This window comes from Macrotis lagotis, chromosome 7 (assembly GCF_037893015.1).
Source record: "Macrotis lagotis isolate mMagLag1 chromosome 7, bilby.v1.9.chrom.fasta, whole genome shotgun sequence".
Classification (NCBI taxonomy): Eukaryota; Metazoa; Chordata; class Mammalia; order Peramelemorphia; family Peramelidae; genus Macrotis; species Macrotis lagotis.
This window is the reverse complement of record NC_133664.1, coordinates 204,826,921-204,849,918: the sequence shown is the minus strand read 5'-3', so window position 1 is coordinate 204,849,918 and position 22,998 is coordinate 204,826,921. Positions and strand designations below refer to the sequence as shown.

At 40.9% G+C, this 22,998-nt stretch overlaps 1 protein-coding gene across 4 annotated transcripts in view; it reads right to left on the bottom strand.

The window, feature by feature from the left end:
- DUSP16 (dual specificity phosphatase 16) overlaps window positions 1-22,998 on the bottom strand; it is a 119,189-nt gene that overhangs the window by 81,845 nt on the left and 14,346 nt on the right. For 2 of the 4 annotated variants that reach the window (XM_074194566.1, XM_074194565.1), the window contains exon 1: window positions 19,480-19,604. The exons of 1 other annotated variant lie outside the window; for it this stretch is intronic. The gene's annotated coding sequence lies outside the window, so the exon portion shown is untranslated. Of the gene's footprint in view, window positions 1-19,479; window positions 19,605-22,998 lie in introns of those variants that run through there. One more of the 4 variants, XM_074194567.1, reaches the window with a different exon arrangement.

The following is a 22,998-nucleotide window of genomic DNA, read 5'->3' as shown; positions in this document are numbered from 1 at the left end:
TTGGATTTAACTGTGGCAGGGACATGCAAGTCACCACCCTCACTCCCTCCTCCAGAGCCCTCTGGGTCCAGGAGCAAAGACAGAGATTTGGACCACTGGAAATGGTCCCAGATGCAAGAAGAGACCTTGGTCTTTTTTTTTTCATGATCAAGATGAAGTGCCAATGGTATATTGCAATAAGGGAGAAATGAGAAAAACTTCAATTGATAATTAGGGTGATATCTTATTCTAATATCTGAATCTAAGATGACAGAAGTGATATGAAATCTAAAGAGATTTTCTCTGGTCTAGACCTAGGCAATGATAACCACCACAGCTATTCAAAACATCATTTAAGAGTTGGAAAGGATCTAAGATACAGAATTTATAGCATGAAGGAACTTTAAAATCATTTAGTCTAACCATTTTAGAGGTGAGGAAAACAAAGAATCAGAAAGGTTAAATTACATATCCAAGGTCATTCCACTACTAAGTCAAAGACTGGCTGGGATGTGTCCTCTGAGTTCAAATCCAATGTTGCTATCCATTCTACCACCCTTCCCACTTCAGCCGTGTAATCTGTTATCCTTTCAAATATGCAATCACACTTCCCAACCCAGACACCTGCAAGTCCTTCTTTCCCAATTCACCTGCCTATCTCCTCTTGCAGCTGTAGGAAATTCAGAGATAGCACAGCTGATTCCATTTCCCAAGAGTCTTTCGGCAATAGCAACTCTGCTTGGTCTTCCTGTCTCCAAAGCAATGGTTGCTTCCTGAACTACTTAAAATAAGTTTTTTATTGATGCCTTTTGTTTTTTTACATCATCCTCATTTCCAGATAAAAACCCCAACAAACCCCAACTTGTAACAAAGAAAACCAGTTAAGTTAAATGGAACAAAAGAACCCCGTAAGAGAACTTGTGCCATATTTATTCCTTATCTAAAGGATATCACTTTTAGCTAAAGGAATATGATGAATAAGAACAGGTGAGATGATAATATTCCTTTTGTGTTTATTATGTAAATGAAATGATATGAAGACAATCCTCCTTCCATATCCAAAAAGCACCCACCTAACTCTCCCAGTTTTGTTTCACTTTCCCAATGTCTCCCATTTTCAAGTCTTTCTTCATGCTATCCTCTGTGTATGAACATAATATCTACTCCTTCCATCTCTGCCAAGTGGAATTCTTTTCTTCCTTCAAAGTCCAACAGAAATTGATTTTGCTGATGAGTCACTTCAGTTATGTCTGACTCTGTGACACTATTTTCTTGGCAAAGATACTGGAGTGGTTTGCCATTTTTTTCTCCAGCTCATTTTACAGATGAGGAACTGAGGCAAACAGGGTTAAGTGGCTTGTCCAGGGTCACAGATCAAGTGTCTGAAATCAGATTTGAACTTCCATATCTGGTGTTCTTCTCTTCATTGGGCCACCTAACAACTGGATTTTATTTAATTCAATACAATTGAACAAGAATCCACTCTTTGAAAGATATTGTGCTAGATTCAAGAGGTACAAAGGTAAAACAAGATAAATGTCTTCTCCTCAAAGACATTAAATAGAGGGAGGGGGACAGGAGGGAGAAAGTACTAACAACTAGAGGGATCAAGAACAGTTCTTCAGAGGGGCTAGTACCTGATCCAAAGCTTGAAAGAAGTTAGAAATTCCAAAAGGAAGAGGTAAGAAGAGTTCATTCCAAACATATGAGGCAGTCTGTGCAAAAGCAAAGAAATAGATGATGGGGATACCAAACTGAAAGAATGGCAAGTAGGCCAAAACTAGTAGGCCCTTTTCAATCTTACTTTGCCAATCAACAAGTTCTTATTAATGGACCTGCCATGCCCCCCAGGATACAAAGAAAGAAAAAAACCTCTCCTCTTTTCAAGGACCTTTAATATTCTAACCTAGCTAGAAGTGAAATTTCTTTCCTTAGATGTGTCACTGTGTTTTATATAGATCTCTCCTTAGCACTGAGAAACAAGAATCATAGTAACTTTAGGAATCCCTTCTACCAGTGTAGTTCATTAGCTTTTCAGTAAATTTTCATATGAGTCCAGGACTATCTTCAGTTGTCCATATATCTGGCTACTGAACCCAAATGGCCCTGGAAGAGAAAATGAGGCTGGTGATTTTGCAGTCTTCCCTCATATAGATCCTATTCACTTGCACATCATGGCATCACCTCCTTGATGTCAAATGGTCCTCCTCAAAAACAAAGGAGTTTTTCCCTCTTAGAGAGTTTCCTGATCACTATTATATGACTTGTCCATGGAGGTAGATATCATGAGTAGAAGCCGCACTTCCACACTAGAAAGGCTGGCCCTCTACCCTCTGCCACCAAGGACCTTTACTATATTATAAACTGCCTCAAGATACACAGGCTGCATCTGATTTCATCTTTGTATCCCATACACCTGAAACAGTGCCTGAACATAGGAAGTGATTAATATTTGTTAAACTGAATCAGGTTAAAGTGGAGAAAAAAAATCAAACTCATGCTATTCTGTTTGAAAAGGAACCAAAAGAGTTTGATGAACATAAATCAACCAATATTAAAGAGCTATAACTTTATGCAGAGCATTGTACTAGATAAACAACTCAAGATGCCTTAGGGCAAATCTATAATCTTATATGTAATAGAATAATAGAATATGCACTGAATTTGAAATCAGAAGACTTGAATTTGAATTCCAGTTCTTACTATCATGTGTCTTTGGACTTGTCGCTTTACAATCTGTCATTGCTTCATCTGTAAAATAAGGACATCAGGACTAATGTGGAAATATGTTTAACATGATTGTACATGTATAATCTATATCAGATTATCTGTTACCCTGGGGAGGGGGGGGAGGGAAAATATGGAATTCAGAACTATGAAGTATTGTTCTTGTCATTTTAAAGCATTTGAAGATTAATTAGATTAATAGGCTAAAAATGGGGAAAAAATAAGGACAGTAGCCTAGGTAAGACCAAAGGTCCTATCCAACCCATAATCAATAATGCTCTAACATATTTTCTCCCCCCCCCAACAAAACTCTCTGGCTTTCCAGAGTCTGGGTTCAGTACTAGAGGTTCTCTTGTCCATTTTAATCCCAATTTCCTTTGGGAAACTCAGAATATGGGTCTCCATAGACATGGATAAGGGAATCCCAGTGAAAACCCAGAAGTAGAGTAGCCTTTATTTTACCCTCTGGTCAGAAAGAAGAAAACACAAAGGCTTGGGAGAGTCCATAAATAATCAATACAATTCTCTTCCTTCTCTAAAAAAAAAAACCACATTCCCCCCAGGGTCCTAAATAATTAGCCAGATTGTGATTTGGACCTGTCTCAGAACATACACAACAACGTGGGAGCTGTGGCTAAGGCAACCCCAAGATGTTCAGGTAATTGATTCAGGCTGTTGACCCTCAAAAAGCAAATGAATTTGGGGTTGTAAGAGAGGTGAACCCTTTTTCCTACTGGATGGACACCATCCAAATAACTCCCAGCAATGGTCAAAGGTGAATCAAGTCTTCTCCCTTAAGTAACAGGATTTCAGGGCTATAGGTCTCCAAGACTATGCAATATTATCTAGAGATGAAGTCATCAGAATCCATCAGCAAGACACACATTAAGATAACTGGAAATGCTCAGGATGCAGTGGGAGACCCAGGTCTTCTTAAGCTAAGGTCTTAGTAGTCTGAGGCAATGCCCATTCGATAATTAAAAACTAGTCAAGAATTGAGGCAAAAGATGGTCTAGTTTACCTTCATAAAAGAAATCAACTTGGGAAGGAATGATCCTCAGAGTTTCTGGAAAGAACAGAAACAAATAATAGAGTAAAATGTCTAACAACTGACTTTGGTTGGAGAACTTGTATTCATGATACACTTTTAAATTTAATCACCATTATCAACATTTTCCTCTTCCTGTTCAGTCTAGACAATCAACAAAATAACAAATCAAGCCCTGATTTGTTGGTCTGTTGATTTCTGAGGTGTACCTACTTATAACTGAAAATTTAACAAATGGATCAACTGAAATTAGTTCCAGCAGCCTCTGCCTTAATCTAATAAAGAAGGAAAAAGTGAAACACTCCAGTTTCTTTACCATGAAAACCCCAAAGAGACAAACACAACTACTGACAACAATATGAACTCACAATCCTAAAAAGAATCCCCTCCTCTCTCCAACATACCATTTGTTTCTGCTTAAAGATCAATGAAGAGGAACTTTCTATTTTCTGAGAAGCTCATTCACTTCTGAATAGATCTAAGTGTTAGCAAGTTTTTCCTAACACCAAGGCCAAATTTGCCGCTTGACAACTTGCTCCTGGTTCTGACCTCTGGAGTCCAATAGACAATTATTATTGTCCCTATTTTAAGATGGTATAGAGGGAGCAAATACCTGAGTCGGGACTTAAATTCGGCTATTTTAACAAGGGCAACATTACCACAATGCTGATAGCTATAAACTACAAGGTGGCTATAGATGCTTCTTTGAATCCCTTACAATGTTTATTCCACATATGGTCCCTTATTTCTTAATTTTTGATAACTTTTCAAAAAAGAAATCACAATTTGTTCAGAAAAAAAAACAGAGTATATATAGATATAGACATAGATTTTACAATTTCAGAAGTTGACTGGCTTCTTTTAATGAAAGAATTAAAAGGTCCTTTCAGTAACAAAAGTTTCCATTAATTCCATTCATAATCCTTTTGATTAAAGAGGACTATAAAAGCTGTTTATTTTTGCCCCTGTCAAATGGATATCATTCTTTCTAAACACTTACTACATAAAAATTCTCTATTTGATATATATATATATATATATATATATGCATATACCAATGCATTTTTCTAGCATTACAATTAGACTTCTCTCTCTCTATTTTTTTTTTTGCAAGGCAATGGGGTTAAGTGGCTTGCCTAAGGCCACACAGCTAGGTAATTATTAAGTGTCTGAGGCCGGATTTGAACTCAGGTACTACTGACCCCAGGGTCAGTGCTCTATCCACTGCCCCACCTAGCTGTCCCTAGACTTCTCTTATGACTGCCACTAAGTCACCTTAAAACTCAAATCTTTTGACTGAATCAATGATGATTTGGTTCTTTTTATTTCAAGATTTTGGTGGTTAATGGAGGAATAGGGGTTGAAAGTTTTCCTGTATAAGATCTTTAATGTTGATAAAAAAAAGTTAGCAAATCAAGCAAATATTTACATTATTGATGACATGTAATTCACAGAATCAAAAATCAAAGCAACTGCTAGAATCACCTACTTCAAAGGATTTTTAAAAGAAAAATAATTTCACTGCCACTGATAATTTGAAGCTTTTGTAGCAATAAAAATCAAATAATGACTCAAAAGTTGTTTTAAGGAGTCTCTCATCAGTAAAAACAATTAAAGTCAAATTCATTTCAACAAAAATTTGACAATGTGCCAGGTGTTGGACATTCAAATCACTAAATTCACAAACCCTTACTAAGCACTTTGATACAGTAGAAAGAGAGTCCACCAGTCTCAATCAGAAAGACTTGGCTAGGGTCAAATCCCACCTCTGAAATACTTAGATAAACAAACAGGTGTGTGTATGTATACATCCATATATTCACACATATAAGTGTAAAGGTATGTATAATGTATACATGTTATGTGTGTGAAATAGTGAGGAGAGTGTGTGTGTGTGTTGAACTAAGTATGACTTGTGGTTTAGGTGGTGCAGTTTCTGGCTTGGAATCAGAATCATCTTCATGAGTTCAGACTCAGATACTTACTAAGCTGTATGACCCTGAGCAAATCACTTCACCCTGTCTGCCTCAGTTATTCCACCTTAAAATGAACTAGAGAAGGAAATGGCAAAACAGCTCCAGAATCTTTACTAAGAAAAACCCCCAAATGAGGAAAGTTGGACATAATGGAACAACAAAATATATATGTATATAGATAATATTAAAATATATTAATTTAGTATTTGTTATACCATATTATAATAATCATTTATAATTTTATATATATATATATATATATATATATATATATATATATATATACACACACAAAATAAGTGAGGTGAATCCAATCCTCATTTTGAAGATTACACAGTCTGTTTTTGTTGTTCTTTCCATTTACATTGTGATAATCACTATGCACATTTTTGGTGGTTTTGACTATTTTTTCTTTTCATCAATTCTGATGTCTTCCCAAGCTTCATAATATACTTAATATTTACTATATCTAACCATATGGTAACATTCATGTTACATAAATTTGTTGAGCCATTCATCAATTGGTGGGTATCTATTTATTTCCAGTTTTTTCTATAGTATCCCTGGACAAGTCACTTAGCTTCTCAGTAGTAATCTAAGTGAATCTCTAAGACTTAAAGTTACTGAAAATGTCAGAGCTACAAGACTAGAGAATGTTCCTCACCATGGCCTCCCTAAGGTGAGGGAGACAAATGATCTAGGTTTTTATTTTATTTATTTATTTTTTTTGCTTTTTGTCTTTTTTTCAAGTATGAAGTAATTGAGGATGGTAGGGGAGTAGATCTGAAAAAGCCATAATAGCACTGGCCCTGGAGTCAGGAGTACCTGGGTTCAAATCTGGTCTCAGACACTTAATAATCACCTAGCTGTGTGGCCTTGGGCAAGCCACTTAACCCCGTTTGCCTTACAAAAAAAAAGCCATAATAGAGGAGACGATGTCCCAAGTTGAGCTTGGAAAAAAAAGAACTTTCCAGGCTTGGGGAATTAACAATGAAAGAAAGTTTAGGAAAGAATCAGCAGGCAGTTTGGTTGGAAGATAACTCCATGAGCTAGGAATTGGACCTTGAATTTCACTGATCCAGAGAACTCCCAAATTAAGAAAATCCCTCTTGCATGTGCAGATGGAGCACCTAGAGTATTTCAAGATTAAAATACCACCCAGGGTCACAGGATCTTGACCAAGTTCTTGACAGAGGTCAACTCTCCATCTACTTCCCTGATCTGCCCCTGACTAAATAAATACTATCCACTTTTAAAAATACATTCTGCATTTAATCAGAGTTGGGGTTTTTTTTGAAAAAAAATGTAAGATTAAGGAGGTTAAGGGCCATTTAGTTTTTGTGTTTCTATTGCCAGTACTCAGCAATAGCTAGTACATAATAGGGGCTTAATAAATGCTTCCTCAAAGGAGGTCATAAAAAGAATTGATATGAAATAAATCAAATAGTCACAAGACAATAGACAGAGCTGAAAGGGAAAATAAACACATTAGTCCAACTCTCTTCCCACCCTTGTTTTACAGATTAGAAAACTGAGGACCTGTGAGGTTAAGTAATTCACTCAATATCACAAGGTTGGATTTGAACTTGGGTCCTCTGATTCAGCATCCAACTGCTCTTTTTTATTTGAAACTCAAGATACCCAAAAGAGAGTGATCCTCTTTGCCTGCACATTGCCCAACCCTGAATTTCCCCATTTCTTATCAAGGCACCACCGTCTTCCTCAATCATCCAGCTTCATACCCTTAGAATCAATCATCCTCAAGTTTTCACTCTCTCTCACCCCACTGAGCCAGTCCTAAGGCTGCCAAGTCCCATCAACTATCTCATATCCGTCCTGTTCTCTTCACCAGCACAAGCCAATATAATGCAAGTTCTAATGAACCTCTCTACCTGCAGTACTCCCAATCTCTGCACTTCCAGCATTGGTCCTTCCTCAATCCATCCTCCATAGTGCTGCCCAAACAATAGCTTCCTAAGGTCCAAGTCTAACCAGGTCATTTCCCTGGTCAATACTATTCAGTGGCTTCCTAGCACCTCTGAGATAAAATACAAATTCCTCAGCCTGGCATTTAATGTCCTATACAATCTGGCTCCAATCTACCTTACCAGGCTTATTTCACAAGAGCTCTGCATTGTAGTGAAACAGACAACTAACTGTTCTCCAGCCCGACATGTCATCTCCTGCCTCTGTGTATTCACTCAAGTCTCAGAATGCTCAGAATGTGAGCTTTCTCTCTCCCTCCATTCTCTGTCTCTTTCTTTCCCTATCCCTCCTCTGTTAACCTCTCTCTTTCTACCACTCCTCCCTCCTTTTTCCTCTCTTCTCTCTCTCCCTCCCTCTCTTCCTCTTTTTCTTTCCTTTCTCCCTCTCTTCCCCTTTCTCTCTCTCCTCCTCTCCCTCTCTCAAAGGTTCAATGAAGTCTAAATATATAAAGAAGCATAATAATATTTGGAAAGAATATAACAATGAGTCCATTTCTATCTTAGTTTATAAAACAAGGGATTAGGAATCACCTGAACATCAAGTTGCTTTCTGCAAATATCTTCCACCCAGAAACCTCAGGAAAAAAGCAATTATAACCCAGATACTGATACAAGATAAGCAGATGGAAACAGTTTGCAAGACAGAAGTAGCACACAAGGTTAAAACCTCACAAAATAACATGAGACAAGTGTAATACTTCCATTTCCCACTTGGCATCTTCACTCTCCAAACCATGAAGCATGGTGGGCTCGGTCAATGCCAGCAACCTCAAAGGTCTATGCTTTAGGGTCCAGCTGTGGGGGTCCCCTTCTAATACTTCCAAGGCCCTAACTCAGGCTGGATGCCACCACATTCCATAGGAGTCAGGCAGCAGATGCTGATTCGGTTGATCCATGTGGAAATAAAAAGAAAGAACAACTAAATTATAACAATAATAAATAATAAAATAATAAAAAACCCCTGGGAGGAAAGATCCTGCCCAAAGGAAAGGACTGGTTCTCCAGCTGGCACCAGTCCCCTCCCCTGGTGTTTACTCTGGGCAGAGACCTAAACCAGATCCCTAAATCCCTCAATGTTGGAAGGGGCTAAAAACAACCAGTCTTAGGATATCTATGCAGCAATGGATGGATAAAGAGAAAAACCAAAAGCTCTCTGCAGTTTGGCTTCCAATCTCATTCACCTGAAACTGCTGCCTCTTTATTGCTAGATCTAATGGCCTCTTCTCAGCACTTATCCTTCTTGACTTCTTGGCAGTCTTTGCCACTGCCAATCATCCTCTTCTTGATACTCTCTTCTCTCAAGTTTTCTTGGTTCTCCTCCTGCTGGTCTGATCTCTTCCTGTTCTGTCTCCTTTGCTGGGTCTCCATCCAATTCACACTAACTTTCTATGGATGATCTCTAAGAGTCCTACGATGTCCAGTCCATCTGCCACTATGCTGTCAAATGATCTATCTAAAACACAGATCTGATTTCTCACTCATACTCTCTCATATTCTCTTTCTCTTCTCTCTCCCTCTCACACACTCCTCTCTCTCTCTCTCTGTTTCTCTCTCTCTCTCTCTCTCTCACACACACACACACACACACACACACACACTCCTCTCACACATACTCTTTTCTCTCATACACACTTCTCACAAACTTCTCTCACACACACTCTCTTACTCCCTCTAAACTATCAACCATCTCAAGTGATAGTCTCATCAGTTCCAAATGATTCAATTATCATCACTCTGAAGGTGGTTCTCATATCTTCTCATCCAGCCATAATCTTTCCCCTGAACTTGAGTTTTCTGCCCCCTAGTCCAATTGCCTATTAGAAATCTCAAACTGTTTTCCTTTCTTTTTTTTATTGCAAGGCAAATGGGGTTAAGTGGCTTGCCCAAGGCCACACAGCTAGGTAATTATTAAGTGTCTGAGGTCAGATTTGAACCCAGGTACTCCTGACTCTAGGGCTAGTTCTCTATCCACTGCACCACCAAGCTGTACCCAGACATCTTAAACTGAACATATCCAAAACTCAATTCATAAGCTTCCCCCTCAACCTCCCAATTTTGTCCTCTTCCAAACTTCCCTGTTAAGGGCATCACTAGTCCCTGCTTACTCGTCAAGATAACTCAACAACCAAACCAATCTCTTGCCAAGACCTGTTGATTCTATCTCAGCCACATCTCTCTTAAACATCCCCTTCTCTCCTCTGACCAGCTTCAACCCAGGTGCATCCATCTATCACCTCATACTTGGACTATACATTGTAACAGTCTTCAGGCTCCCTGCCTCAATTCTCTCCTCACTCCAGTCTATCTGCCACTATGCTGTCAAGTGATCTATCTAAAACACAGATCTGATTTCTCACTCATACTCTCTCATATTCTCTTTCTCTTCTCTCTCCCTCTCTCACACACTCCTCTCTCTCTCTCTCTCTCTCTCTCTCTCTCTCTCTCACACACACACACACACACACACACACACACACTCCTCTCACACATACTCTTTTCTCTCATACACACTTCTCACAAACTCTTCTCTCACACACACTCTCTTCTCTCATACACTCACACACACACACACACATTCTCTCACACACATACACACTACCCTCTCACATACACAATCTTCTCTCTCACATACATTCCTCTCTCACATATACTCTTCTCTCACACACATTTTTCTCACATGCACTCTTCTCACACAGTCTCTTTCTCTCACATACACTCTTTTCTCTCTCACACACATATTCACCTCTCTCTCTTTCACATATAGGCTTTCAGTATTTGGCACATAGTAGGCATTTAATAAAAACTTGTGGACATCATTTGACTTGTTTGTAGGTCCAACATTTAACACACTGGAAATAATAGGTTTACTTATTAAATGCTTGACTGTCCTAATAAAAATCTTTAGAGACAGCAAAGTAGTCATGGTTCATTAGTTAAAGATATTTTATCTACTCAGTAATAATAATGCCTGATATTTTTTCCACATTTAGTATTCTCTCCTCTTTCAGATACTTTAAAAAACATATTTTCCAATACCTTCAACATGTTGCCTCCATACAGATCATGATATGTATATTACTCTGGTCCAAATGCAATTTCCAACTCTTTCTTTGCTTTTTTTTCATGCAGGTGATGTTAAGAGTCCAAATGTGATTCTATTATCACCAACACACAAAGTAATTAGTTGCATAAATCATTATAAAAACCTTTCCAATTTTTTTCTGTTTTCCTAATAATTCCATCCTTGCAGATCTTGGAGATGACCTGTATTAATTAGGTCTTCTATCAAATTTGCAGTAAACTTTTCCTTTCCTCTGTCTGATGAAGCAATACTGCTCATAATCTTTAAATCTACCTTATCCATGATATTTTATCAATGAGTTTATTTTCTCAACAATTATTGCCCTTGTCTGACAACTCTCTCTGCTTAAGAAGGAAATCTAAGTATCTGCTAATTATAGTTTCTGGGTTCTTTTGTTCTCCTTACTATGGAATTCAATTTACATTAATTAGATGTCCTTATGAAATAGTGGTCATCTGTCAATGCCTGTTCATTTCTTCATTTCTCATTCTTCAATAACAATCACTCATTTAAATGGGTTAGGTTAGAGATATTTCAATGCTAAAACATAGCTTCTTATTTTTCTCCTAATTTTCTCCAAAAGGTTAATGTCTTTACTATATACAATTATTCCTTTCACATTTCGACTTGCCCCATTGTTGCTCTGATAAATTGCGGATTAGCATGAGAAATTAAATGAGAATTTGGGGGAGTTTTGTGGAGATATACAAAGGTCAGCTGATGACACAGAAAAAAGTTTAGAAACTCAGAAATACTGTAAAATATATGCACAGTGCTGTACAATATCAACATCCTAATATCCCCACCACAATGTGTAAGGGATAACTGCACAGATAGTTGATTTAGAAATGACTCCATTAAGTAATCATGATTTTGATGGCTCATCATGGCTAACACCTACTGATTCTTCTTGAAGAAATTATTTTGAGTGTCTCTGTGTGTGTGTGTGTGTGTGTGTGTGTGTGTGTGTGTGTGTGTGTGGAGGAGGCTTCTGTATGTAGTCTCTAAGTCTCTGGTCTCTTATATCACATGACACAGGATCAAAGAATCTCTTGTTTCTTATTCCTTAACCATGCTTCATACATATTTTCATCATCCTCCCTATGCCCACACAAGTATACTAAGTACAAAAGCATAAGTTGATTTACTTTTTAAAGTCTTATAAAACTCTTCATCATATTTCTCAATCTCATAACCTTTCACCACCTAGGTTGATATCCCAGCTGAAATTATCTTTGTGGTAATCATTTTGAAAAAGTGTATAATGAGTATTGTGGTATGAGATGACAAAGTGTTCCCGAAAATATTTCTTGTTGTATTTGGATATATGATAAAGTCAACTCCCCTTTCCAAGAGGAAGTGAGCCACCCCTCCATTTAGCTACAGATTCTCTGCAAAGTCTTCCTCTCTAAGGACTTCATTTCATCAAGGTTCTCAATCAAATAAATAAGCATTTAGGAGCTTTCTATGTGCAAGCACTGAGCTGAGGAATGAAGATACAAAGATAAAATGGGAAAAAATCTGTCCTCAAGTTTACATTCTAAGGGAAGACAACAGAGACATATAAATTAAGTAGAAATCTGGCAACTCTGGGGGCTGGGGGGCTGTAAAGGACCAGGAAAGACCTCTTGCAGTAAGTGGCACTTGAGTTCTCTTTGAAGGAAACCAGAGAGGGGAGGTTTAAAAAAAAAACCCCAACAAACTCAAAGTAAAGAGGAAACATTTCAGGAGTAGGGAACAGATAATGATAGTGGAGTGGCCACCATGAATAAATATACCTATAGTAGAGTGCAAGGAGCAGAAAAAGATGCAAGAAGATCAAAATTCGGGAAAGAATTCTTGCAAAGAGCCTAAAAGGCCAAAAGAAGAATTGATATTTGATCCTAGAAGCGACATAAAGCGGGGGGTGGGGGGGTGGGGGTGAAATGACTAGACTAGATCTAGATCATTAGGAAAATCTCTCTGGCAGCTATGAGAGGCGTGATCAGAGTGGGGAAAGGCTTGAAGCAGAGTGGCTGATTAGGAGGCCTCTGCAATAGCCCTCAAAGGAAAAATTTCAAGTATGGTCCTGGCAACAGATTTTGAGTACTTTCCAAGGACCAGTCTGGCTAAGAACCCATCGGCTCATCCCCAAGCAGACTGGTTACTTAGTGAAGAATTCTTTGAACATGAAAACTCATGAAACAAAGAAAAAGATGAGGAAAAAAGAAAGAAAAGCAAAAGGCATCCCAAGGAGTCTTTTTCTGTTTCTGCCCTGCTGTAATGGAGTAGCAGAAAAGGGGTCAAAGGCTGTTAAAAATTACACTGTTTTCAGGTGGCCTGTAAACATTAACTTCTCTGTTAAGCCCCAGATGGGACATCCTCCTCCATGGCAGGCATTTCCCAACCTGCTACCACTATTGATCCCCTCCCACTGGCCTTTCAGAGACCGTGCTATGGAAATCCTGACCTGGTGCTGGACCACACTTGATTGGTAACTCCTCACTCTATCTAGCAGGTAAAGATCCAATCAGACCCTCTATTCTAGTCTTCTTCCAATCCTATTAAAAAATCTGGGAACCGTAACATAATTAACACAATTTCATCTGGATAAAAAAGGCTAACTGGCAGCCCAATCATTCCATTCACTTTTCCCCTTTGTTTTCCCAGATCCAACACCTTTCCTTGTCATCATTCACCTAGATATCGTCTCCTCTATTAGAATGTGATGTTTGTCCTTTGTTCTCAAAAAAGACCATGATATCTGGGAAGTAATGTCATGACAAATAAGTGAATTTGGATTTGAGTGAAGGGATGCTGTGCTAAGTCACTAGTCTCACTTTCTCTGCTGCAGCTATCTGGGTCCAGTGGTCAGATATGAATTAGGACTAGAGATGGCCCTGGATGCGAGACAATCAAAGCTAAGTGACTTGTCCAAGGTCACACAGCTAATAAGCGTCAAGGGTCTGAGGTTGGCATTTGAACTCAGATCCTCCTGTCTCCAGGGCCACTATATCATGTGGTGGATAGAGTAACCTGCCTGGAATCAGGAAGATCTAACTTCAAATCTGGCATCTGAAACTTATTAGCTGTGTGACCATGGGCAAGTCCACTTAACCCTGTTATTAGAATATAAGCTCCTTGAGAATAGTGACTGTCTCACTTTTATATTTGTATTTGCACAGTAGTGCACAGTACATGGTAAGCATTAAATTCATGCCCATTCATTCATTCACCCCATGTGCAATCTTGTCTAGTCAATTCAACAAAACTTTATTAAGTACCAATATGGGCAAGGCCCTATGCTAAGGACTGGAGATATGGGGACACCATGGAGTCTTGGACTTTTCACGAACAAGACAATTATCTTTTCTCCAGGTATGTTCTCTGGCTGTTGCCCACAACTGGAATAGGATCCCTCCTTTCCTCCATCTAATGACCTTTCTGGTAGAATACTTTTAAGTCACAACCAAAATCCCATCTTTTCCTAGAAGCCTTCCCCCACTCCTTTTAATTCTAGTTCCTTCCCTCTGTTGATCATTTTCTATTTACCTTGTATATCGCTTGCATCTATATGTGTTTGCATGTTGTTTCTCCCATTAGATCATGAGCTCCTAGAAGGCAAGAACTTTTGCCTCTTTTTGAGTCCCTAGTACTTGATACAAAGAAGCCAATTAACAATTTTAATTGGTTGAGATACAATAAAAGGCAAAAGACAGTCCCAGCTTCCAAGAAACTTGACTAACTATTGAGCCTATTAATTGCCATTTTTCCTCCACTGAAGCTTACAATCACATGAGCTATTCTGGCTATGATTATGTTGAACGTTTTTTCTTCCCCTTCTCCATGATCTTTCAATGATCACTGACAATGGCTGGGATATTACATGCATCAGTTCTTTCAGCACACTGGAATGTGCAACTCTCCTCACATAAATGTAAATTTGATTTATAGGAAAAAATTCTGAAATAAATCTTCATTCCCCCCCTAAAAAATCTAAGCTAACTTAACTATATGGTACTTGACCCCTACCCCACCCCAACCAAACCAAAACCAAAACTCAAGTGAATTTGGTTGGAGTGGACTGGGCTTGAGACCTGCACCCAGGAAAGAAACCTCAACCCATTCTGTCTACTCTACTGTCTACTGGCCCCTGTCTAATCTTCCTTCAGTCACTGACTGCTCTGGTACCCAGTGTTTGTCCCCATATCCACGTGTTACCTGTCTTTACCAATATCTTCTTCCTCTCAGTTCAGGTCAGGCCCCGAGGTGGCTAACTTCTAGCCATTGTTGTCCCCATATCTGTCCCCTTTGATAGGTGTGCCTGCCCGTCTCCCTTCCTGCTTTCCTCTCTCCCTCACTTGCCCACATCCAGGGCAAATTTGAAGTACACAGAGAACCCATTTATGTTGAGGTCTTGTCTACTTCTGTAAAGGAGACAGATTCATCTGTAGAGCATCTGGGTCTGGTGTCTTGAACTCATGAAAGGTAACTAGGGGCTATTTTACAATCTCCATACTTACTCATGTAATATAGCTGATTTGAACTTTAGAATTCTATTTTCTCTAACAAATTTACCTGTATGTTTTGATTAGGTTACCATTAACAGGTGTTCAAGTTAATGGAACAAGAAGCATATTTGGTGAAAAGAAAGTAACATGGGATTAAGTGTTTGTAGTACGTAATCAAATAAGTAGAAAACAAGAGCTGACTTAATCTTTACATTATAAAGTCTTTTTAACCTTCATCTGTTTAATATAATCATAGGAAGTCAGAGAGGAAAGATAATCTTGTCATTTTAAAGATCTTTCTTTAAATGTTATTTTTCTTTTGTGCTTCACTTTTTAAACTTTTTCTGGGTGTTTTTATCTCAATCATTTTATTATTGGTTTATAGTTTTATTATAAAAAAACCTTTCATCCAAGCCCAAGACTGTAAACACTAAACTTATACTTCTGTATGCCAGATGTTCTCTAATGCAATAGTTTGGAGAACTAACGTAAATTCTTCAAATTTAAGATAAAAAACCAAACCAATTTTACCAGATAATCCAGGAAGGTGTGGCTTTCCAACAAAAATTACACTTTTACCAAGGATTAATTACATCAACCTGAGTTGAAATTATTACTGGTTGAATAAGTTGAATCTCCTTAAGTTTATTTGATCAAGACCATCCCATATTACACACCTGCTCAGCTCAATTAAATTCTCAGCATAAGCAATTAAAAAAATTGGAGCAAAAGAGAAGAGGAAGATATCACAACAGCAAAACAAACCCAAAACAACAGTTTTGGCTCTGCTCCCAGTCACTGACCAAGGCCAGCAATCACTCTAGGTCCTGTTCTTAAAGCTTGACCTTGGCATCAACTCAAACCCAATAATGTAGTTAGACACGTTTTAGAATTTAAGAAAAACAGAGTCAAAAGAACCAGGGAGGTAAATGATAAAGAAAGTTCCAGAGACTTTTCCCAGATACTTCCAGGAAGACTTTAAAAGGTCTAGTTTGAAAGAACTGGTTATATAAGATAAACTTAATAGTCATTACTCTATCTTTTTTACAGTGAGCCTCCCCACTCTAGACCCCATATCTAAAATTCACTCTTCTCCTGATCTCCAACTCTTAGAATTCCCAGAATTCCTTCCAGACTCAGGTCAGGTACTACCTAAAATTATCTTATATTTACTTATCTGTACTGGTTCTATCCCCCAAATCAGAACATTAAACATCCTGAGGATAGGGTCCATTTTGGGTTTGTCTACTTATCCCAGGCACCTAGTACAATGACTTAATAGATGCTTACTAAGTGATTATTGAGTTGAATTGAATCTTTACACCAAAAGACTCAAGGATCTGCCAAGGATCAGTCTAGGATGGAAGAACTGTGCAACTTTATTCTTCTATTCTTCCTCTTCCTACATGATAATATTTTGACGGAATAGCAATATTCCAACAACATTCCAGTATTTCAAATAGAAATACCCAAATAAAATATGTATTTTTCAAGACCAAGGACCATCCATTCAACTTTTAGTTACTGTAGCACTGCCTACAGTTTGAAGAATTTTCTATATTGTACTAGTGAGTTAAGCTCCAGATTTACCAGTACTTGGGTAAAGCTTGTCAATGTACAGAAATCACTTTTTATTTTATTTATTTTATTAAGAGAAACAAGGACTTCAGTTTCAAATTATTTTTTGTTTTATGAACTTTTGGTCAATTCAGTAAGCTAGGCTTATCTGTGAACCCAAACTGCCACAACTCAAAATTAAATGTAATAAAATTTTTTGGTTTTTGGTTTTTTTTTTAGGTTTTTGCAAGGCAAACAGGGTTAAGTGGCTTGCCCAAGGCCACACAGCTAGGTAATTATTAAGTGTCTGAGACCGGATTTGAACCCAGGTACTCCTGAGTCCAAGGCCGGTGCTCTATCCACTGCGCCACCTAGCCGCCCCTAAATGTAATAAAAATTTTAAAATACTAATACTCCATATTAACAGTTCTCCTTGATAATTTTCACAATTTATCACACAATAAGAGTGTAGTCAATGCCCTGCTAACAATCTCTTTTCAAAGAAATTTAACTGTCTTTCTTAATTATGACTACCTAAATTGTACATCCATAGATTTCTTGGGGGATTTAAAAAAACACAGAGAGATATCTATCTGATTTGTATCAATTTGCTACTATGGTTAATTTAGTTAGAACTTGAAAAAAGAATGATTGCTTTTCTTGATCAGAGATGAGGGACAGTTAAATACTTTCAAGAAAAGGTTATATTTTCTTGAAACACCAATTTCAACATATAATTAAAGCATTCTCCTCCCAGCAGGTCCTCTCAAGTACAATGTAAGTAAAAAAATCACTAAGAAAATGTCTGACCATTTTCTGAATGAGTTTTCTTCGTTCGGAAGGACAAAGTGACAGAGGGGCGCGAGTCCTGGAGAAGCAGCAGGTTCCAAAGGTTATAGCCTGCATGTTCTGGACCCCTTAGGCTCAAGAGAACACACCAGTGCTCTCTCCAAACGATGTTATACAACAGGTTGCTCCCCTCTTTCTTCCACTCCTGTGAGATTTCTTTAAAAATAAATTGAGGAGGGGCGGCTAGGTGTCGAAGTGGATAGAGCACCTGCCCTGGAGTCAGGAGTACCTGGGTTCAAATCCGTCCTCAGACACTTAATGATGACCTAGCTGTGTGGCCTTGGGCAAGTCACTTAACCCCAGCTGCCTTGCAAAAAGTAAAAAATAAGTAATCAAATAAATAAATAAATAAATTGAGGAGACACTTCTGATGAGTTCAAAGTACAAGGATGTTAGCCACTGGCAATTAAAAAAAAAATTAATGAAATAATACATCACCTAAATCGCAAGCTTTTGTGAGGACCAGGTTATGGATTTTTTCTAAAGAGTTTAAATGAGTCGTTCATGTTGTAACAACAAAATATGTTTTTCCTTTTTTAAAGTCCTTGATTTTACTTGTCCGCCGTTCCTGGTTTCCATTAGGTACAAGCCAATTGCCTAAAACCAAACTCCTTTGCTTCTGCATCGGTCACACAAAGCTCTCTGCTCAGCACGGACAGTGGCTCTTCGAGCCACCTGGTCCCAGGCTAGTCTTCCCTCCCTGGTGGGTTCGTCCCTGGCTCGCGGCGGTCTGGGTCTTTGCAGTCTCCCACCTCCGAGCCACTGCCCCTCCGCTCGGACTCCCAACCTTCCTGCAAGGCGGCTTAACTGTCCATGCCACCTCCCAGAGCCCGCCTTACCTGATGCCCGCAGCCGCCGCCCCCTCCCCCTCCCGGGCAGCCTACCTGGATCCCCGCAGCCGCTCCCGCTCCCGCCCCCCCCCCCCACGGTGTGTGTTTACATTGTAAATATTTTGCATTTTCTTTCCTGCCTACCCCACCCCCGGGAAAGCGAGCTCCACGCGGTGCTGGGCTTATTCGTGGTCCTGGCGCCCCCCAGAGCCGGGCCGGGTGGCTGACGCACAGTGGGCCCTCGATCGGGGCTCCTGGATGGAGGGGTTGGGGTATTGGGGGGGCCGATCTCCAAAAGGTGGGAGCATGCGAGTCACTGTTATTGTTACATAAACTCCGGCGGGAGCCGGGAGACCGGGGGACCGCGGAGCCGGGGGGCCGGGGAGCCCGGGAGTCGGGGGCTCGACCACCTGAGCCCCCCGCGGGACCCTCCGCGAGCCGGCCGACCCCCCCACGCGTGACTGGCCGTGGACCGGAGGCGCGCTCACAGGAAGCCCGATCCTGCCGGCAGCCAGAGCACGTTCTCCGGGCAGGCAGGCAGGCGCCCCGGGCGCGGGGCGACCAGGCGTGCCCGGGAAGGAGCCGCGCCGGCCGGGCCGCCCCTCCGAGGGGACCGCGGGCGAGGGGCGGCGGCCCCCCCCGGCTCCGGGAGCTGCCGACCCCCCGGCGAGGCCTACGGATCCGTCCCGGCCCCGAGGTTCATCCCCCTCCCCTTTAGAAGCCAGGGATGGCGGGGGAAAGTAAGTGAATGAAGACCGGAGAGAGCCGGAGCCGCGCCGGCCGCCCGCCCGCCCCGAGGTGTCCGCGCCGCCCCGCGCCGCCCCGCGCAGGCTGGGCCCGCGCGCAGAGCCGGGCGCACCGCCGCTCCCGGGTCGCCCGCTTCGGGGGAGCCCGCGCCCGGCTGCGCCGACGCTCGCCCCGCAGCCGCCCGCTTCCCAAGCCAGCACCCCACTTACTTCGCCCCCACCTCTCTTTCGCGCTCCCCTGTTTTGCGCCGGGGAAGAAACGAAAGTTGTCACCCGCGTCCGTCTCCCGGGGGCTCTTCCCCTTCCGAGGAGCCGCCGCCGCCGCCGCTGCTGGCCCGGCTTCTCTCCTCCTCCTCCTCCTCCTCCTCCTCCCCTCCTCCTCCTCCTCCTCCTCCTCCTCTCCTCTCCTCTCTATTATCTTCTCCTTCTCGAGGCTGGCCGAGGGGAGGGTGAGGAAGAGAGGCAACTTGCAGCTCTTCTTCTCCCACCCCCAACCTGCCCGGAGTTGTTGTTGTTGTTAAAGTCGAAAAGGATGAAAAACTTCGGGAGGAAAAGCGACTTGTAGAGAAAGTGAAGGGGCGGGGGGGGGGGGAGATGAAGAACAATTATAATAATAAATGGGGCTTTTCCCTAAGATAATTAAATCTCCCTCCCCCCCCTGAAAAAGAGCGATTCACAGAAGTGGGGGAAAAGGCAGGGGGAGGGGGAGGGTTGGGGGGAAAAGAGAAAGAGTCGCTGGTCAGGAAACTTCAAGCTAGGATGAGGTCATTGGTTTAAAAATAAAGCGATGGCGTCATTTGAAACCAATCCCAGTGAATGAACTCAGCAGAGCCCCGGGGAAAGGAGGAGACAGGCGGAGGAAGAGCCCAGAGTGACCAGCCGCTCCAGCTCCTCCATCCCCGGGACCCGAACCCGGCTTTTATTAGGTCTAATGTGCCGTGCTTAATAGTGCCACAGTGTTTCTTCTCCCCTCTGTCATCTGGGCACGGCGTAGAGTTACGCTCTCTCCCCTCGCAGGCGGCCGATTCACAAGTGGGCTCCTCAGAGGCAGCTGGGAGGAGCCTGGCTGCACAATGAGGCGCTATTCAAATAAGTCGCTCCTCACTCCTTCCTTCTTTCTCCCTCTAGTTCCCGCCTCTTTCTCTTTTTTTCCTCCTCCCTCCTCCTTCTCTTCCTCTCTCCTTCACTCCCTTTCTCCTCTCCTTTCCATCCCGGCTCTCCTCTGGCTCCTCTGCCTTCCTTTCCCTTCCTGCTCCTTTCCCCTAAACTCATCTTTACGGGATGGATGTTCAGCAGATTTCACTCTTCCTCATCCTCGACACCCTTCTCGTTTTCTTGGGGTGTTTTCAGTCGATCCCTTAATGGAAAGGAAGTGTACGTTTCATAGCCAGATCTTTTTTTTTATCTGTAATTCCAAAATGTAAATTTCTCAACCACAATAACGTAAATGTTACTCTTTCCTGTTCGAATTTTCTCACTCGGGGATAAAATTTCTCAAACCACTACTGTTTGTAATGAATAATCCCAAGATTTTCCAAGTTATTGTGCTTTACGGAGCAAAGGTAATTAACATATGTGTATATATATATGATCATAATTCAATAATTATTTAATTGAATTATTGAAAATCAAAACTATACAACTGACAACGTACTCAAAAATATACACCTGCAATTGGCAAACCATCGTGGGGTGCCTTTTAAATTAAAAACAAGCGGTTGGCAATATTTCTGGAGCTGCAATATTTCATTGAATCCATTGTACACCCAAACTCCTCCACAAATTGCTATACAACCATACTTTTTAAAATTAGAATTAAGTAAAAAATGATTTTGTATTGACTTTTTGATGCTTTTACAATTCTATTATGACCCCTTGGATAACTAGAGACACGCTGGGGTGGCACAGTCCCAAGGCTGAGAATCACTCAATCAGATAATCGGTGCTTTATTTCAGTGTACTCTGAGCAAGAACTGCTTTTACTTAGCAGTATTCACATGGATATCAAATAACAAAGATGTGATTAATGACTGAAAAGCACACTGCGAGTGGAAATGCTCTGTGAGCCAGATTCTCAAAGTGCATTTAAAGTAATCCCGAGGAGTAAATTAGGCACTTTCTGGAAGGTGCAGTAATACCTTCGGACCACTAGAGTATCATTTAAAGGCTTTAAGTGGTGCCCTAGGACATAAGGTGGATTCCAATGAAGCCAAACTTATTCCCAAAGAATTTATACACTGGAAAAATCTGGCTCATTATATATATTTGCCTTTCCAATGTGCCTCAATCACAGGACTTTTTTTTTAAATGCGAGAAAAGATTGAGAAACTCACTAGGTTGACAAGAGAGTAAGGATGTGTTTGTTTTTACTTTTCAAACACACCATCTTCTAAATAGTACGTATTTAATAATTACTGGGCCAGTCTCTGGGGAACATCAGGACTATCTTTCAACCTAGGTGGTGTTGCCAGGTCTACGTTCTTGAAGAAGACTGTGACATCAGGAAGGAGATTTACTGACTTTGCAATTGAATTAGATTTGAGTGAGGGGCTGCTGTGCAAAAGTCACCAGCCTCCATTTGGATTCTGTGGCTCCTGATGCAGCCAGTAGGAAACCTTGCTCTTTTTTAAAAAAAAAATTTTTTTCAGGTTTTTGCAAAGCAATGTGGTTTAGTGACTTGCCCAAGGCCATACAGCTAGGTAATTATTAAGTGTCTGAGGTAGATTTGAACTCAGGTACTCCTGACTCCGGTGCTCAATCCACTGCGCCACCTAGCCACCTAGCCTCCCCAACTTTGGTCTTTTTAAGCTAAGGTCTTGCCCATTCTGTGACTGACTAGTTAAGAAAAGACCCCCCCCCCCCATACCACTTTTACCTAACTTAAAAAAAATCACCTGGAGGGAAAGATCCTCAGAGTTTCTGGCCAAAATCGAAACAATTGCTATTTACATTCACGTTGAGCAATCAAAACCCAAACAAGGACCGAGTGAGGCTTGGGTCGGGACCTCTTTTGACCAATCAGAAAGAGAGCGATTTTTGTTTTAAGGCACCATCCTTTCCCTGGTAGGAAGAAAAAAGCTTAACTAAAAGGGGGCAAAGACCAGGGGAAGAGGGGAAGATGACCTGGTCTTCTGACATGTATCCATGGCCCCTGGTGGCCAGAAGATGTCACTGTAGCCTCTTTGACTTCACTTAAGCCAAGATAGGGTATACATACTTTGAGATCTGAAGGCTATTAAGAATTTCTTAAGCACCATTCATTTCTGAATATTAGGACAAAGTGCTTGGAAAACAGATGTTTCAAATCCATTAGATTGAGGAAGGGCGAAGTTGATAGAGTGTCGGGCTAAAGTCAGGATAACTCTGGTCTCCGTTGGTGTGATCCCAGTGGGCAAGGCAGTTTCTCCTATTTGCCTCAGTTTTCTCATTGTCAAATGATCTGGAGAAGGAAATGGCAAACCATTCCAGTATCTTTGCCAACAAAACCCTAAACGAGGTCTTGAAGAATTGGATAGTACTGAACAACAACGAAGACTAAGGAAAGCTCTATGCAAAATGGTAGGTTTCCAGTATAGAGATAGGTGTCAGGACCCTTCTCTGGCTGTGAGACCCTAGGCAAATCCCTGAAACTGGGCTCTAAGCAACTCTGAAATTATATAGAAGTTGCAAAGCAGATGCTGATAATAATCCAACATTTATGTAATGCTTTCAGGGTTTGCAAAGCATAAT